Genomic DNA, 19,568 nt, shown 5'->3' with positions numbered 1-19,568 from the left:
ATTTGACATAATATCAATAATAACAGCTATAATAATAAATATGTTTAAAAACCTAACCTGGTACTGATAATTGGAGCGATCTTTGACTTGAATGATTATCGTTTGGCTCATTTATATATATCCAATATTTTTGGGAATCAACTTGGATGATAATCGGGGCAGCTGATTTTGTTTAATATGTTTAAAAACCTAATATGGAATCAAACGATGTTTACTAACATACAAAGAAACCTAAGTAATTAGAATCTAATTAGTTGTTACAAAATTTAAACTCCCATTGATTCTTTAGACCACTACTAGGAAGAATTTTTCTTTAAGTTCTTTATCGTACTGAGGATTAAAAGAAAAGCAGGAAGTCATTATCATTTTTTTACATTTGACTCAAATTAATCACTAAAACAACCAATCAATCTGTTGTAATTTAATAATAAATCATTCATACAATAAAAATAATTTATCGTGATTCAATACTTAATTCATTTGACATTTACAAATTCAGGGATTAAAGATATTCATAAACATGATCAGACCATCTGATTGATATCTTAAAATGCTTTTATAATGTTCGGCCTAGGTCACTCATAAAAGCTCATGTAGCCTATTTAACTGAAATTGAATATTAAAATAAATTTTTATATTGTTATTTTAATATTTTTACATATATTTTTGAATAAAACTTAAATTAAATCTAAGTATTTAATATTAAATTATGTTCACTAACCGAGCCAAACTCGAGCTCAAATGCTCTTATCTGTTCAGTCTTGACCAAGCAGCCGAAATGGTATGTCTGTCTCTCTCCCCTACAAGCTAGGACTGTAATAAACACACATACGAATATAAAAGCAGTTTGATTAATTAGATGAGATGTAGTTTGAATGTTTGAATTAAAAAAGTTAGGTAAGGTTGCAACAATACTTGAAAAGATGGACAAGAATGAAAGCTAATTTTCCTGCAATCCAATCACATCTATTATATAAACGCCAAGCAAATCTGTTAGAAGACTATATATCTAATCATCTATTCTATTCTATCTATAGTTCAACCATGGAAATCATATATCCATCCATCATTCACCAAGTTTATTATCTCCCACTTTCCTTTGATAATAATCATTTGACTAGTGATAGATATGTAAGAACTATATCTTTTATGTTTTATTACATTTGTTTATTCTTCTTCAGTTCTTCTTAACTTTTCCTATTGCTTTCCCTAATTTTTTTTTTTCTCTTTTCGTGAGAAAGGAAAGTGACAAGAAAAGGGTAACTAGCTTGGGCATCACAAAATTAAATGGTAAATAAGCTAGAAGCTGAAATTTAGAAGAAAAACTTTGGGAATTCTACTAATCTTGACATATATAAATTTGATAATTTTAGATATATATGAAAATAATATAAAAAATTAAAACAGCACAATTTAAATTTTGATATAATCTTTATATAAATTTGATGAAAATAAAAATATATTTTATATTTAATATATCCATATAAATTATGATATAATAATTTTATGTTATATATATTTAATATAAAATAAACGAGATATAAATACAAAAATTTTCAAATCTTTAATTAATCAAACCAAAGCCATCTAATTCTTAAGTAACTTTTTAAACATATATAGATTTAAACCTAATGAGAAAAAGTGTTGAGTCACATCAGTAGTTTGGGATTTGGTTGAAGTGCAGTTAAGTTACTTCCTTTTCGATTGTTTTAGATGAAATAGCAACGTTAAATATATAATATTTTATTTATGGTTTTCAACATAATAAAAAATAAAAAGGGAGCACACCTTTTTCTTTCTCTAGGTCTCATCTCGTCTGCTGTTGCACACTGAATGGTAATAAATTAAAAACACTAACTTGTAACCAAAAAAAAATTATAAACCCTACTAGCTAGGGGTACGCTTTTACTGGAAAAACACTTCAAGTAGTAAACTTGAAGTAGAAGAAACTAACCCCCCTCAATTTAGAAAAATGTAAGAGGATTTCCTTAATATAGTTATTACCATCAATAGTGGGTTTAATCCTTTCCATCCCTTTTAAGTTTTAGATCGAATAATTTTTTATTAGAATTTAAAATTATCAGAATTTAAATTTTAATTATTAAAATTAAACATTTAAAACTTTATTGCATACTTCTTTGATATTATGTTTTATACATTGGTAGAATTTATTGCTTTTGACGGCTTTAATAACGGAGTAAATTTATATTAGATACATCATCAATATATATATATATCTTGTATATAATTTATATATTACTATTATTAAATGAGAAATTATTAAATATATTATCTGTAGAGCTTTTTAATTATATAGACAAGATTAATATAATAACATATAACTCTAAAGATAAATTTTAAAAAATTAATTAAAAAAATTTTATTAATAGTATATCAAATAATTTCTTTTATTGAATTATATTTGATTGACGACTATGAAATTTAAAAGTTTGAGAATTTATTAAAACAAATATCTCTCTCTCTATAGATATACACATAGGGATTCACTTACAAGCTTGTAAGTTTTACACTTTTTAACTTTTAAATTAAAGTAATTTAGATTAAAAATATTATTTTAATTCAAATTAATTATAAATTTAATTTTAATCTAAAAATATAAAATATAAAATTTACATTAATATAAATAAATCGCTACTATATATATATTGTCAGAAACCGAACACATCTGCTGGTGATAGTATTGTCAATGTAGCAAAATTTTTTTTCCTCCAACAAAATTACACTCCTCCCTCTTTATCTGGAATTGATGTCCCAATAAGAATCAATTCTAAGTTTATTGATAACCCGTGAGACTACATGGTAAAATTAAAGTTTAAATTGATAACTTGCCATGCGCTAAACTTTAATAAGTATATTCAAAGCAAATTAATATATATATATATTAGTACAAAATTAAAATATTTTTGTTTAAAAATTAGATTAAAAAAAATTCAGGACATTAGGCAGATATTCAAGAAGCAATTCTCCAGCTTTCATCCAATTGACAGCCCTGAATCTTATCTGAGACAGGAAAAGCTTTTAATTAAATAGTTTGTGTCCTATCATGTTACAATAAATTTCAGTAATTAAATAGTAACAAAAATATAAATTAATTCAACGTAGCTACTTCTTATCTGTATCCAATTTGATTAGTGCCCTTTGCTGTGTTGTAACTGTAGGTGCCATCACAAATGTAAAAAAAAAAAAAAAAAAATCAAATTAGATTCTCCAAATCTTATAATTACATCTAATTTAATCATTGTTTCCGTACATGTGGACCAACGTCTTATTAAAATATTGATGTCAATATATAAAAGCAAAATTAATATTCAAGTAAATTTATTGTGTGGGAATCTAGTTGTCTAGTTATATTTTAATTAATTAATTAATTAATAATTATATTTTGATTATGATTAATTTTTTCATTTTAATTTATTTGAGTGATATTAATTTTCATGAAATTTAAGAAAAAAAATTTTGATTTTAATAGATTTAATATTAAAATTAAATTTTTTTATAAAATTAAAATTTCATGATTTTTAATGTAAAAAATTATAAAATATAATTTTAAAATATAAATAAGAAAGAGTTTTAGATGTTCAAAAAAATATAATTTTAGAACATAAAAAAAGGATAAAAACAGAATAAAAAAACTAATGTTAGAATTTCATTAATTAATCTTTAGCGACAAAAAGTTTCTTATATATAAAGTAATCTCTAGGTTACAATTAATTTGAATTTAATTAAGTACTTCAAGAAAAAAAAATTTGTTTCTAATGTTTTTTAATTAAAAATTTTTTTATTTTACAAAATAAATATTCCATATTTTTAATGTCAAAAATTTTAAAAAGTGTAGTAAATATTTGAAATATAAAAAAGAATATTAATTGTTAAAAAATATGAATAAACAATGAAATGATTATATATATATACATTGTCATAACGTCTAGATCCGGGGATCTATCGCCAGACATTGACTTTAGGGAGTCGCCACCAATCTTTTTTTTATCCAGGTGTGATTGGCCACCTAAGGAATCTGCCCTTTTAGGGAATACCTAAGCTTAAGGGTCCCTAAAAGAATAGGTTCGGGTCTGCTTAACCAGAACAGAGTTCGGGAGTTCGGTTACGTGTGAGGAAGGTTATAGCACCCTCACAACGCCCATCAAAAGATGGTACCAGCTTGAATTTGTGTTATCCAAAAGCCTTAAAATTTTACCAAGTAATTAGTTGTTGGAAATTATTCTCAATTGACTCTAATACTTTTAGCAGAAAATTGAGAAAATTCCCTCACCTCAGGAGTATGCAAGAAAAACTACTGTTTCACTTGCAGGGGCTCCGTCGTCGGATTTATTAAAGAAAAAAACAAAATCATCCAATTAATTATTGGAAATTATTCTCAATTAACTCTAATACTTTTAGCAGAAAATTGAGAAAATTCCCTCACCTCAAGAGTATGCAAGAAAAACTACTGTTTCACTTGCAGAGGCTCCGTCGTCGGATTTATTAAAAAAAAATACAAAATCATCCAATTAATTATTGGAAATTATTCTCAATTAACTCTAATACTTTTAGCAGAAAATTGAGAAAATTCCCTCACCTCAAGAGTATGCAAGAAAAACTACTGTTTCACTTGTAGAGGCTCCGTCGTCGAATTAATTAAAGAAAAAAGAAAAAAAAAAAATCAAGATCAAAATCAAAGTCAAATAAAAAAAAAAAAAAAAAAAAAAAAACCTGGAGCGGCTCGGGTTGCGGCTCGGCTCGGCTCGGCTCAAGGAAGAGAAAACGGCTCGGAGAAGCGGCTCGGGAAGAACGGCTCGGCTCGGCTCGGCTCGGAGGGGGGCTGGGCACGCGCGGGTCAGAATCGGGTCGACGCTCGGGTCGGGTCGGGTTCGGTAAAACGCGCGGATCCTCTGATTAACTTAAAGCCAAAACGACGTCGTTTTGGGAAGGTATAAAAGGCACCTTCCTCCGTTTTTCGGCAGAACGCTCCTCTCCCCTCTCTCTCTTCCTTCCCTTTTCTCTCCCTTCTCTCTAAAAAACCGAAGAACTCCGGTGGAAGATTCACCGGATTCTGGAAATTTTCGCCGGAATCTGGGTTTTTTCGCCGGAAGTTGGCCGGAAATTCACCGGTTTCTGGGATTCTTTGTCGGTTTCTGGGATTCTTCGCCGGAAACTGGGCAGTTCGCCGGAAACTTCAATGTTGGCCGGAATTTTAGCCGGAAACTTCAAGGTTGGCCGGAAAATTCATCCGGAAACTGGAATTTTCCAGAAACTCCCAGAAAAAAAAATTTCGAAAAATCCCCAAAAAAAATTTCTGATAATTTCTGGAACTCTCCTAAACCTTTTTCTAGCCTTCTATACTCTTCCCTACGCCTTTGCTTCTCAAATCAGTAGCTCTAGCTGACTGTTTTCTGTGTGTTCTTGAACTGTTCCAGGAGGTGCTTTATATAGGGATTGATCAGGAGTTTCTGATCAATCCCAATTCTTCCTTGGACAGGAATTCAGTCTTTGAATCCAATTGGACTCTCTTGATTGAATTCCCATTCCCGGTAGGATTCTTCAGCTTCAATCTTAGCCCTCCAAAATCAAAAATAAAAAAATACTAGATAATAATCAGATAAATCAAAAGATATTTAAAAAAAAAAATATCTGATAATCAGGAAAAATCAGAACAGATAATTAAAAATAATAATAATAATAATAATAATAATAAAATAAGATAAACCCAAGTATATCTTACAAAAATAATAATAATAATAATAATAATAAAAAATATATAACTATATAAATAATATACATATAAATCTAATCTAAATAAAAAAAAATAAATACAGATATACATATATTAATAATAATAAATATAAAAATACAAAAGAAAAGAAAAAAAAAAGGAAAAAAAAAATAATAATACATGATTGAATTGGGCCTTACCCATTTGGGCCAGGCCCAATTGATCTAGGCCCGGACCCAATTGGGTGTCTACATACATAAAACAGATAATATATATAATAATTAAAATTTTTCCTTAATTATAGTTAAACTATAATAGATCGAGTGAAATTTTTAAGAATAAGATATGCCTACCATTAAACAATTATTTATCTTTAATTTGTAGGTCAAGTTTGAATTTTGAAAAATGAGATATCATAAAATTTTAGAATGGAAGAGGGTTATATATACCTCTTGTTATATAGCTCAAGATTATATCAATACAAAAAAAAAAAAAAAAAAGCCCTGCTAAATATCGAAATATTCTTAAAATTATGAAAAAAGTACTTTCATTGCATCATCATTTTATGAAAACATGGTATAAATATGTATCAAAAAGTACAATAGATAGCCTGTTTTTGAGACATACTAGAGAGCAGCATGCGGTTTGAGCATTTCATGGCTTATGGTGTCCGAGGTTATAATTATGTTGGGTTGGGAACATGGGATTTGGTTGTGTTGGATCATCCTACAAACAATATTTGATGATGATTACCTCCAAAATTAAGAGAAAAAAGGGTGAACAAAGCATGTGGGAAAACATAATTAACTTATCCCATATATATATATATATATTCACTTTGTTAGTGAGTATATCTGATGGATCATGAAAGCAGCCCTCATTCATTTTTTTATTTCAGGTGCTTTTGAATGCAAAATTTATGGATGGTTTGCTTAAGCACCGGGATAAATTATTTTAAGTGATAATTAGTATGGAAGCCATTTCAGTTAATTAAAGTTTTATCAAATTAAGGCAAGCTTCTGATGATCTATATGTACCCAAAAAAAGGGGAAAAAACAATGCAAGATGAAAAACACTTGATTTCAGAAGCTACTTATAATTGGCTCCTTAATTGGGTTCAAACCATGCACCAATGGGATCGGTTTTGGAGCTCAAAGGGACGAGAATAATGCCATTTTAAAGCTGAATCCTTATCACAAATCATTTCAAATGAATTCCTGTTAAACAAGTGAAATTATATATAATATATATGACTTCGATTAACGGATGCCTATAGACACTGATTAAGAATTATTTAATTATTATTTTAAGATGGATTTTACAATTAATGCAGCACTTTTCCTAAATTCAAGAGAACATATATTCTTATTATGCCAAACGATTGGAGTATGACATTATGATGGTGTTCTTAATTAATTCATATAGTATAATAATTATAGACTCCATATAAACTTTAAACATTGAAAGTGAGGACTACTTAACATGTAATTACTTCTAAGCTAAAAACCCAGCTGAATGCCATTGATTATAGCATCCAAGTTGATCATGTCTAGGTTTTCAATAAGACAATCATATCTAGTTCCATCATTTGTGTGATCAGCCTGATATTTACCCTCTTGAAAGCTTGCATATATTGTTTCTTTTCTTAGTTTTGAGCTAGCCTACAATATTTTGAAAATTATTATATTTTTAGTATTTAAAGTTATCCGGGATTAAACTTTCATAATCGGAACTAAAAATTTTACGCGCATTTTATCCGCAACTCATACAATTATTGGCTAAATATATGAAAATATAGAAAATGAAAGGAGCAAAAGGGAAAATTAACAAAGTTAATTAGCTAGACAAGCTGGGGAAGAAATTAAGCTGAATGAGACATCTCTTAATTATTTGCAGGAATAAAATGGATTGATAGATCTCTCGCTATCCGAATCCAGACCAAAGGTAATGTAAAGCTTGCCCAAAAGTGCCTGTCTGGTACATGAGAGCCCACAGAGGCATTACTGCCTGGCATTGTGATACAAACTCCTCAGGGAAAATAAATGAAGGATTAAACTTTGAAAGTACAGTCTCACTCACCAAAAATGCCATTGCTATTGTCACTAGGTGAGTACATTAAATGGACACATACAAGCGAAAAAAGGACAGTTAAACCTAAAACTAACATGTCCACATGTCAAAACACGACATCTGGTTTTGTCGTAACATGGTGCGGAAAAGCGTGAGGACGATGAGAAGTGGCCGACAAGTAGATCGAGAGAAGCTGGCTGATGTGAAGAGGACTCCGTAGTGGTGCCCTATGCTTTGGTAACCACGTGAATTATTCAGTCTCTTATGAATCGCAAAGAAAATGGAAAACCCAACGCATAAAAGCCCCATATTGAGATAAGAAGCATCATATTTTTTTTGACATAAGTTAATGAAACAGATAAAAGATGGGAAGGGAGCTTTTGAATGTTTATCTCCTTTGTCCGTGGCAGAGAAAACCTAATATGATTCCTTTCTTTTGGGTTTGGCTTGCTTTGTCTAATTAAATTGGACCCTAAATCTCTTGTTAGATTTCTCTGTCTCGGAAGCTTGCATAAAGAGGTGTTCGGAAGTGCTTCCAAGAGTAAGTACTGGACTTTTCCATCCCACCCACATTAAAAAAAAAAATTAAAGGTATAACACAGTTACTACTACAACAGATATAGCCCTCTCCCACTTTGTAAAAGTCAAACTTTGATCTCATAACATCCATCTTTTTTGCTTTTCTCTGTCTCTCTTTTATATGATTCAAAAAATTCGGCCCAAAGTTGTTTTACCTAGTCAATATCGGATTTTTTTTCTGAAAAGCTAAGCATTTTGTTAGATTTTGGTGGATATGGATTAATATTTCAAATGTCCCACCTCTTTACATTTTAGCAGATTGTGATCATCTTTGAAAGGGTTATCTCTTAGGCCTAATTTTATCATTAAAGTCTTGTATGTAGTTGACTATATCAAAATCTTCATTTACTATATTTCTTTAGCAAAATACTTTTTGGAATTCTATAACTAGTATCCTTGCTAACTAAGGTACTTGTTAAGTATTTGTCTTGAAACACTGCAGCATTTGGTTGACTATTTCTTGATTTTATCATGTAGAGTATTGGTTGACTATAGCACCATTGCAGTCCTTGGAATGCCACATCTTGGGCAAACAATTTTCGTGAAAAAATTGAATAAAAAGATAATTAAATCATAAAAAAATTATTTGAAGTATCTTACTATTATAATCTTAATTAAAAAGCCGAAAAATTAAATATTAAAATATTAAAAAAGATGTATACAAAGAAAGAAATTAACATAAATAAATTTGTGTTTTAAGATGAACAAAGTATATTCATGAAAGAAATACACCTTTGCTTATGTGATCTTGATTAAATTATTGAATAATATATATATATATATATATATAAATATCATATAAATCAGATTTGATTACTGCCCTACATCACACGTGATTGTATGTGTCCATTTTATTTTCTTTGAACCCAAATGTTAACACTATCTGAAATTTCCATCACCTTTAGCAAGCATGTTCCATGACCAGATAAAAGGGAAACAAGGATATTTTCCCTTATAGCAGCTACACAATAATACGTTGAGACTAATACACAGCATAGATGCCAAAATCTGTTCAATCCAACTTTGGATTGCCCATGAAACAGCACACTTCTCATATATTAATTCTAAACCACTGGATTACAAAAATTTAACTTTGGCATATGAATTCTAGCAAGAAAAACAACTTTAAATTCTTCATTAAAAAAGTGGGTCCAAATTAATTCTTGTAGTGCGCACGTATATACCTGTTCCTGCATTACTAATAGATGGTGACAAATTAATTTATCCATATTGGATGAACAAAAAGGATAAGAGAAGTGAAGAGCAGAGAAACTTCAATTATAGCAATGCACTGTTGTTTTATGAAAGAAATATTAGCTTTTAAGCTTTCCTTGTCTTGACTGCTGCTAATGGGATGATCAGTATTATCTAGTTGCATGCATCATTATGTCAGCAAAATGAACAAATGGTTAGAGTGTAAGCAAAGGTAGAATTCAAAACCTTTTTTGGGAGTGCAACTAGTCAATTTTGATTTGCTAGCTTCTGTCAAAATGGTAGCATCGTCTTTTTTGAAAATGAATCTTTCTTGTATGTTTATTCCAACATTGAAACAATTAGGGAACAGGCCATTTTCCCAAAAGTTAATAGTAACAGCTGATAGGCTTTGCTTTCTTGTAAAATTTTAAGATAATTCTTTAACCACACTTTGAACCATTGAACCAGAGATTTAAATAGTAATTGCGGTCACGTTTTTTATTACGTTGCGTTTGTTGCTTTTTCAAATATATAAAGATCATTGCGGTTATTGTGGTCATCGCGGTTGTGATTTTTTTTGTATTTTTACACAATTTGTTATAAAGTGTAATAATTATAATTATAATTATAAAAACTCTTATTTAATGATTTTAAAAATAGTTTATGACACTCTATGTTTTTTTAATTTTTTTAAAAAATTATTCACAATTTTATTTGGATTATAATAAAGCATTCATATTTGGTTTATGCACAAAATTTTTCTTGACCTAAGTTCATATTCAATATTAATTTTATACAAATCAAATATTAACAAAACATAATATGTTAAATACAAAGCATCTATATTTAATAAAATTACAAACTTAAAAATATAATAATTTCAAATTCTATCAACTACAATTATTGATATATATTTCAAATTTTATCATATAGTAGAATGACGAAGATGATTAAATTCTCTATCTTCACTTTGAGAGCTAAGTTGACTCCATATTCATCTCTGTGGCCTTTATTCTAGATACATTTGAAGTGGGAGATACATTTGTGGTAAATGATACATTTGAGGTAGATGATACATTTTTTGTGGATAATAACCATATAGAGGTGGATAAACATGAGGAGGTTGAAAATTAAGTTGTTTCGGTGGATAGTAATGTCCTTGAATACTAATAGATAATTCACTATACTCAAAGTTACTAGAATTTGGTTTCCTATCTGAAAATGAAAAACCTCTAGAAATATCATAGTGGTGCTTTTTGGCTTTTCTTTTTGATTATGTGTATTTTGACCCTTACTAGATTTAACAGATGAATTTATTCCATATTCTGTCATCGTAATGAAAAGTTCACTAGTAGCAGCAAGCTCAAGTTCTCTTCCAAGTGGGTTGTAAGGTTGATTTGCATCCATATTACCACCAAAATTTGCACCATCACCATCACCATCATCACTCTGATTTGGTGTTGACTTGATGAGACACATTCTTTTCTTGAGATTGGCGTGATTGTTCAACATTAATTTCATTATCAAAATTATCTATCGGCAACCAATCAAAGTTTTGACCATTTAATAGAGAAATTTTTTTCTCTTGTAGCCATTTTGTTAATGGATCATAATCTTAAAAAATATGGTCAAGGTTAATAGAATTAAAACTATTATTTATATCGTCAATGCTCATTTTTTTTTGTCTCATCCTCAGCCTCATATTGTAATAGGTATATACAAGTTTCTGAAGTCTTTCAAACTTCAGTATGTTTTTTGCTTTAGTGTGAATATAGCTAAATGTGCTCCAATTATGCTCACAATTTGGTGCAAATATTGTTTGATTAAGCACTTTGATTGTTAGTTTTTGTAATTCAGGAACATAAGTGCCATATATCATCCACCACTCAACTGTATAAAATTATTTAAATTAAATTTAAATGTGCTATACAATTAAATAATATAAATAAATTATAATTATTTAATTTATTATTTACCTAAATTTATTTGCTTCCAAGCTTTTTGTGCTTGTGAAGTGCCAAATGTTTCATGCTTGTCTCGAAATCATAACAATTACATTGATTGAAAATACAATAATAAATGAATAAATAAAAAATAATTCTATTTCTAATACATAAAATAAATGTCAAAGTTATAAAATAGTATTAAATATTAACCTGATTAATCATTCTGATTTGAGTATCTATAAAAAATTTTAATCTTTCAATAATTGTTCTTGTATCTTCTAATGTTTCTTTAAATACATTTGCAAAATGTTTTACTCCAAATTGAAATTGTGGATTTAGATAGTAACTTAAACATAATTCATAACAATATTATATTAAAGTAATAAAAAATAAATATATAAGCAATTTAAGTATAAAAATAAACATATTTTTTAAATACCATATATATTCTTAGTTTACTTACTAGCTGAATACAAGTTAGAGCGCATTAAACTCCATCTATTATCAATAATCTTTTCATATTCAGCAAAATAACGATAATTTTGCTGAATTACCTGTTTAGCTTTATCCACAGTTTTGTAAATAAAGTCCAATGTTGGTTTTTTATCACCATCCATAAAGATGCAACACTTTTACTAAAAGCTTAAAAACTTTTATTATATCACTTACTTTTTTCTAAAAATCTTTTTCCAAAATGATTTTTTTGACTTCATAAGCAGGCCTTAATTTTTGTTATCCCTATTTTGATTTTTAAATTCTTATATATTCATTAATAAATATTTTAAACAATGATATCATAAAAAGATGCTAAATTTAAATAGTTGTACTAATTACTAAATACTAACATATGAATTAAATATCTCTCTCAAACTTTGCTTTTGCCTTGTTATTTCTTCTAACTATATAAAATAAGTGGCAAATTGAGTAAGAGCAATGAAGTATTTGCTTCCCTTGTGTATATTTCTTCATTAAATTAATAGTCCAAATTTTATTGTATTTAAAACAAGTCACTTTTTTTACATTATCCAAAACCTTTGCCATATTTTTTTTCTTGCCAATATTTCCAAGGCACAAGTCTAAATAATGAGCTAAATATGCTATCCAACACAAATGTTTTCTCTTTTCCATTAGTCTTTTTCCTGCGACCTTAAGTGCTGCTTCATTATCAATGACTATTTGAACAATGAATTTTTTCTCAACTTTGTTCCATAGGTTTATCCAATAATCTATAATAAAAGTTTTCATCTCTACTATGAATACTTGAGACAACTATAGATTTCCAACAAATGGTCCATTTACTATAGTAAATAAGAAAATTAATAATAAGTATTTGATTCAAACTGTTAGTCCAGCCATCACACATCAAAGTGACACCTAATTCATTCTAATGAGCTTTAATCCATTAACTCATTCATGAATTTGTTGATACTCAGACTTTAAATACATATCTAATAGCTCAAAAAGTGTTAGAAGTTTTACATGTTGACCAACTTCTACTATCACAGAAATTAAATTATGCAACTATAAAGAGTTTGCTAACTGAAAAGAAAGTCGATCATATATAAAAAATTTTGATAATGATTCACCCATCTTTTTTTTTAATGTCTTAAAAAATGAATCACTTATTTTTAGTTACCTTGAACTCTTACTTCTAACAAATTCAGATATAGTTTCTCTTAATAAAAATTCAGACTCATTTAGAGTTGATTTCATTGTTCTTTCTTTAAAATATTCAGCAATTGAGACATAAAAGCTTCGTCCCTCTTTATATATGTTACTCCAACCATTAGTTCTTGTAAACACCATTTTATTATTATTATTTTTTTTCTTTTTCCTTCTTATTCTTTCCTTATTCGGTTCAGTTTGATAAGATCTAGTGCATTAAATGCACCATTAACAAAGTCCAAAATACTAGCCGCCACCACCACTGGCAGTCACCTGACACACTGCCTAACTTGGCAGTGTAGATTTTAGGTTGAAAATATGTGATTCGAATCCCAAAAAATCTGAAATTTGAATCCCAGAAAGCTCTATAAATAGACCTTGTTACCTACAAGAAAATGGGAGAGGGATCGAAAAAAAACTGTCAAAAAAAATTTTCAAAAAGGAAAAAAAAAGCTTTTTGTCAAAAAAGATACCCTGTAAAAAAATAAAAAAAAAGCAAAAAATCTAGAAACACAGTCCCTAAGGTAGGGGAACCCAACGCCAGCATAAAAAAAAACACACAAACATAAAAAAAAAAAAATTTATGGTTGAAACTTTCAGGCCAGATCTACATTATTTAGGATATTTTCAGGTTAAACGGAGGCTGGATCTGTGTTTAGGGGGTTGAAAGAAACATTTTAGTTGTTTTTAAATTTTTTGACCACTAACAATGGCGGTTGACCGATGAAGCAGCCACTGGTTCTTGAACTGACCAGCTTGAATTTTTGGAGAGAATTTTGATTTTTTTTTTAGGAAAGGGGGATAAATGATCGAATTTTTTTTGGGCTTTTATATAAGTTACCAATAGCCAAAACGACGTTGTTTCAATAAATGCCCAAAACGACATCGTTTTGAGCCCTGAAAATCCGCGCGTTAACCCACGATTCGACTCGAGATTCGTGCATCCGATTCGGAGATCCATTTCTCCTTCACCCTCTAATCGATCTAGTTAAATCGATCCAGACCGAACCAAATCGTTCCAAACCACTGAATCAAATCACCATAACCAGACCGAATTGCTCATTGACCTGTTCGGTTCAGGTAAAAAAATATTTTTCTAAATTTTTTTATAGATTTTTTATAGATTATTTTTGTTATTTTAATTATTATTCTTAATATTTATGCTTGTTAAAATGTTTAAATTTACTAGAATAAATTTTTGTTGTTTTATAAAAATAAATAATAAAATATATAATAAATATTTTTGATAATTTTGAATAAACTTTATAAAATAATTGGTAAAAAAATTTAATGAAATAAAAATAATACAAAAATAATAAAAATGTAAGAAAAAAAATTTTATCTGACGATGAGATTCAAAGGTACTCCGAGTAGTGATGCCTACGAAATCTCTAGGTGAGAAGATTTTTTTTAAATACTACCAGTGTATTGGAGTATTTATAAAAAGATTTTCAATACAATAAAAATTTTCTTTTTATAAAAATAAAAAAATAAAAAAATAATTAATTAATTATTAAAATAATAATATAAATAAGGAAAAGGAAAATTTTATCCAATGATAGGATTCTAAAAGTATTTCGAGTAGTGATACTTTACGAAATCTCTAGGTGAGAAGATTTTTTTAAAAAATATTACCAGTGTATTGAAATATTTATAGAAAAACTTCAATATAAAAAAATTTTTTTTTTCAAAAATTTAAATTAAAAATAAAAATTAATAAAATTTCTATAAAAAAGAATAAAATATATGCATCAATATGGTAACATTCTACATTGCATGCATAACATAGCTTTTTTAACAAAAAGTAAATTTGAGCCTCTGATTATGAGATTCTAAGATATTTTAAGAAGTGATGCCTAAGAAATCTCTAGGTGAGAAAAAGTTCTTCTAATGTTACCAACGTACTGAAATATTTAAAAAATTATTTTAATAAAAGGGTTCTAATTTATTTTTCTCGAATAAAATTTGAGCACTAAAAAATACATTAAAAAAATAATTTTTAATAAATAAATCAAGAAAACTATTTTTCAAACACCGAAAATAGGATTATTTTTTTTATCAAAATCAAAAGATAACACGTAGTTAATTGGTACAGTTTTAAACATGTGCTATGATGGTGCTAATTTTTCCCTACGCGTAATCGACTCCCGAACCTAGATTGCTACCTAGATCCTAAAATTATCTTTTTAATAAATTTTAATTAATTTTAAGATTTCATTAAAAGGATATGTTTTAATAGGTGACCAATCACACTTAGCCAAAAAAAATTGGTAGCGACTCTCATTTTTTATTTCGTTTCCAAATTAGTCAGATGGACACAAAACAGTTACGACAGCTTGGCGACTCCACTGGGGAAGCCATTTGTTTCGAGAGTCAGGCCAAAATTAATTATATGTTATCTTCAAATTTTGATTTAAATAGTCTTAATCGGTTTCTTAGATTTTTATTTTTCATTTTTAACAACAAAAAGTCATGAAAAAAAAAAACAAATCGAAAGCAAAAAGAAAAAAATTTCCCTCATGTTTCTTTTACTATGCCTCTAATGCTTTATTTTTTTGTATATTTTACTTTTAATAAATTAGGATATACTTGTATACACAATGACACAATGCATCCCATGCATGAGCTCTATACTTGGGCTCCGTCCCTTATAGGAGGAAGTAGAGTACTTATGCCTTTGTGAGGTGATAATCTTCGCAATGGCAAGTGAAATACTTTCACTTAAATTGAACCATTTTCATTCGTAGCCTATAATGGGTGAAGATTGGGGTGCCTCACTAGTCTAACATGGACAACAATGAAGAGCAATTTAGGAACCTTTAGACACGTGTCAATCTAAATCCAGCTTGTAATAAGCCTAAAAAATCAGCCTTAGGTAGAGCCTAGTCCACCTTCTTATAAAAAATACCTAAGAATAAAAGTTGTGTGTAATACAAAATAAAACAAAATAAAAAAAATCTCAAAACTAAAAAAAATATTTTTTCTCAAATCGCATCTTCACACTAACTCAATTTTGTTTCGTTTTCTTTTTTTTTTTTTGCATAAATCATATCATACAGCTCTGCATTGAGATATTTGCTCTAGGACATATTTCTCCTAATAAGTTTTCATGGATCCCATAAAATTATAGATTTGCTCATCCTCAGTCAATATCCCATATGAGCGATATAATGAAGTACATGTTTAAGCGAAAAAAGCTCAACAAAAGAATAAAGATTGCTTGCCTATTAGCTATGTGTCTGAGTTACCTAAGAAGGTGTATTTGGATCTCACATAGAATGATTTAAAAGACTTAGCCATCATCTGAGATTAGTTAAATGAAGAAAAAAAAGAAAGCTTTTACAAGAAGTGTGGGCAGACTGCATCTCTCATTCCAGTAATGATTGATGAACAGTTGATTAGGGTAACTATACAATTTTGGGATCCATCCTATAGATGCTTCACCTTTAATTAGGAAGATTTTGTGTCAACTATTGAAAAGTATTCAATTTTGCTTGGAATAGAACTATAATGTCTAGATAAAGTGTTTACTCGAAAGTTAAAATTAGTTTATTGAAAAAAGTTGGCCAAGCTTATGGGAGTTAAAGTGAAAACCGTTGATTCATTCGTAAAGCCTAAATGTGAACGTTTCGACATCCGTTAGGATTTTTTTTGAAACTTCATTCAGAGGCATTTAAATGATGATCAAGGTATGGCTGTGTTTGCTTTAGTATTGTATGGCATGATAATCTTTTCCAAGACTTTGGGTTACATTGAGATAACTCTGGTAGACTTTGTTGAGCAAATTAAAACTCAAGCAATTAATCCTGCTCCAGCAGTCCTAGCTGAACTGTCAAGTTATTAAATTTCTGTCGATGGAATGAAAAAAAATGGTTCATAGGATGTATATCGCTATTATATGTGTGGGTTAGAAGTCATTTTAAGTGAAAAAAAAGTACTTTCTCAAAGTCGTATCTTTGAAATAAGACACCAATTAAAGAGTTCTGTAAAAGCCAATGGCCAACATTGAAGATTAAGAAAGAGTGGGTTCTTTTCTTATGAAAGCTTACTGAGGATAAAATTGAATGGATGGCACCTTGGATGTCTCATGTGCCTTTGTTGTATTATAGAGAAAACGAGCCATGGATATCGCTGTTAGAGTTATGGGGTGTTATGAGTTACACTCCATTAATGGTGCTTAGGTAATTTGGTGTAAAGTAGTTTGTTCCTACTACTCATGGCGTAGTCTAAGTAGAATTCATTTACGGGGAACCAAATCCACCAAAAACCTCAGAGCAATTGATACAAGTATGGAAGAAAACATGAAGAATGAGATTAGGGCCTCTCATCGATAAAGTCACCCATGATTATCAGATTTGAAAAGTAAAGTGACCTAAAAAAATAGTACTCCCTCCTAATAATAGCTCACACCAATCGGTAAATCTTTCGACAGAAGTACAATTATTAGAAGTTAAACTTGTCAAGAAAGAATTAAAAGCTAAAAAAAAAAAAATAAGAAGAGAAAATTTAAGACTTCGTGAGAATGTGGGACAATTGAAATATAAAGCAAAAATACAAGAGAGCAGATTGACAAAGATCATAAAAGAACGAGATATGGTCAACAATGATTTAAAAGATTTGTACCCAAAAAATAAGAGATTACGAGTTCAATTTAAAATCGAAAAAGTCACCAAGTCTCACCTTAATCGACAACATGAAATGGATGAGCTCCGAGAAAAAATGAACCAATGAAATGATAAAACTTAAGAAAAGCAAGAAGAGATTATCAGAATTTCTCAAGAATATCAGAATTGGAAGGGGTTATATTCTACAACTTCAACAAGATTGGTGGAATGTCAAAAAAAAAGGAAAGGTTGAAAGCCATGCTCGTAAAAGAGAGAAGAAAGCACATAGAAGTACTGAATGAGAAAGAATCACTTCATCGGATGATCCAGGGGTTAGAGCTACAATTGTAAGACCATAAAAATCATATTTCAGTAATAATAGATGAGTAGCAGAGAAGAAAAAAAGATTAGATCTTCACATGTGATTCAAAAAAAGTTGTTCGTATGATATAGAAAGTAGAAAGTTTAGAAAGGTAACAGTACATAGAGCACGTAACCAGTCAAGTTTGTAAGGCAGTAAAAAAAATATGAAAAATGGTTGAAAAGGTAGAAGCGTTAAGACAAAAAGTCAATCCTATAGGAGAACATGAACATCACCTAGTAAACTTTTTAGAGGAGATGAAGAACCATTATAAGCAAGTCAAATGCTTTTATGGATATAATTCTAGGATGATAAATCCTATGTAATCAAAGTTGTATAGAATCAATGAAAATTTCTATTGTTGAAATTTATCTAAGAGCAAATATTTCATACTTGCATTCATGCATTATCTACACCATTTTGTTTTCTTTTAAAAAAATAACAAAAAATAAAATTTTTGACACATGGCATTTTGATTTTTTTAAAAAATTTTTATGGTAATAAAAGTTCAAGAATAGTTCACCCTTCAAAAATTTTGACTCAACCCACTCATCATTCATACAACACTAAGACTGTGACAAGAATTATGGAACAAAAACAGGCTAGTCGATTTGAAAGAATCGAGAAAGTTTAAGAAAAACTAAGAGGAGATCTTAGTACAATAATGGATATAAAAAAAAAACTTGACAAAGAAAAAGCAGTGGAAGGAAATCTTAGTCTCCAAGAGTAATCGCTAGATATGACGGATCCTATATACCCTCCAGGATTTAAGTCGCAGCCAAAACAACCTTTTCAAAGAACTAGAGTGCAAATTCTTACTCTTAGTGGATATTCTAATCTTTATCCAAGAATGACGTCAATACCTGTTCTAGGACAGTTCCAAAATTTTTTTAATCCTGTTAAACACTCGAATCAATCTTGGTTTCTGATTTGGATGATCTTAAAGAAAGAGAAAAGTTAGGGATAAAGACACTCGGGAAAGTAAAAGATACTAATGCCTAGAAAAAGATGAAGTTATTAGAAGAAAAGCTTAAGGTCATAAAAGGAATGAATTTTTATGGCTTTACGGATGCAGCCGACCTTTGCTTGGTCATAGATGTGGTCATTCCACCTAAATTTAAGGTCCTTGAATTCGAAAAATATGATGGCACAAAATACCTAATGACTCATATCACCATATATTATCGTAAGATGACAGTACATACTTATGATGAGAAGTTGTTAATGCACGTATTTTAAGATAATCTTACAAGATTTGTAGTTAGATGGTATGTTCATTCTTGGCAAAAACTCATAAAAGTATTTCTTACATAATATCAACATGTTAGGGATCTAGCTCTAGATCATCTATCTTTACAAAGTACGAAAAAGAAAGTAACTGAAACTTTAAGGAGTATGCATAAAGATGAAGAGATGTG

The sequence above is a fragment of the Durio zibethinus genome, chromosome 26 (assembly GCF_047325235.1).
Source record: "Durio zibethinus cultivar Kanyao isolate XHJ-2024 chromosome 26, ASM4732523v1, whole genome shotgun sequence".
In the NCBI taxonomy this organism is placed as follows: domain Eukaryota; kingdom Viridiplantae; phylum Streptophyta; class Magnoliopsida; order Malvales; family Malvaceae; genus Durio; species Durio zibethinus.
This window is presented reverse-complemented; position numbering follows the sequence as displayed.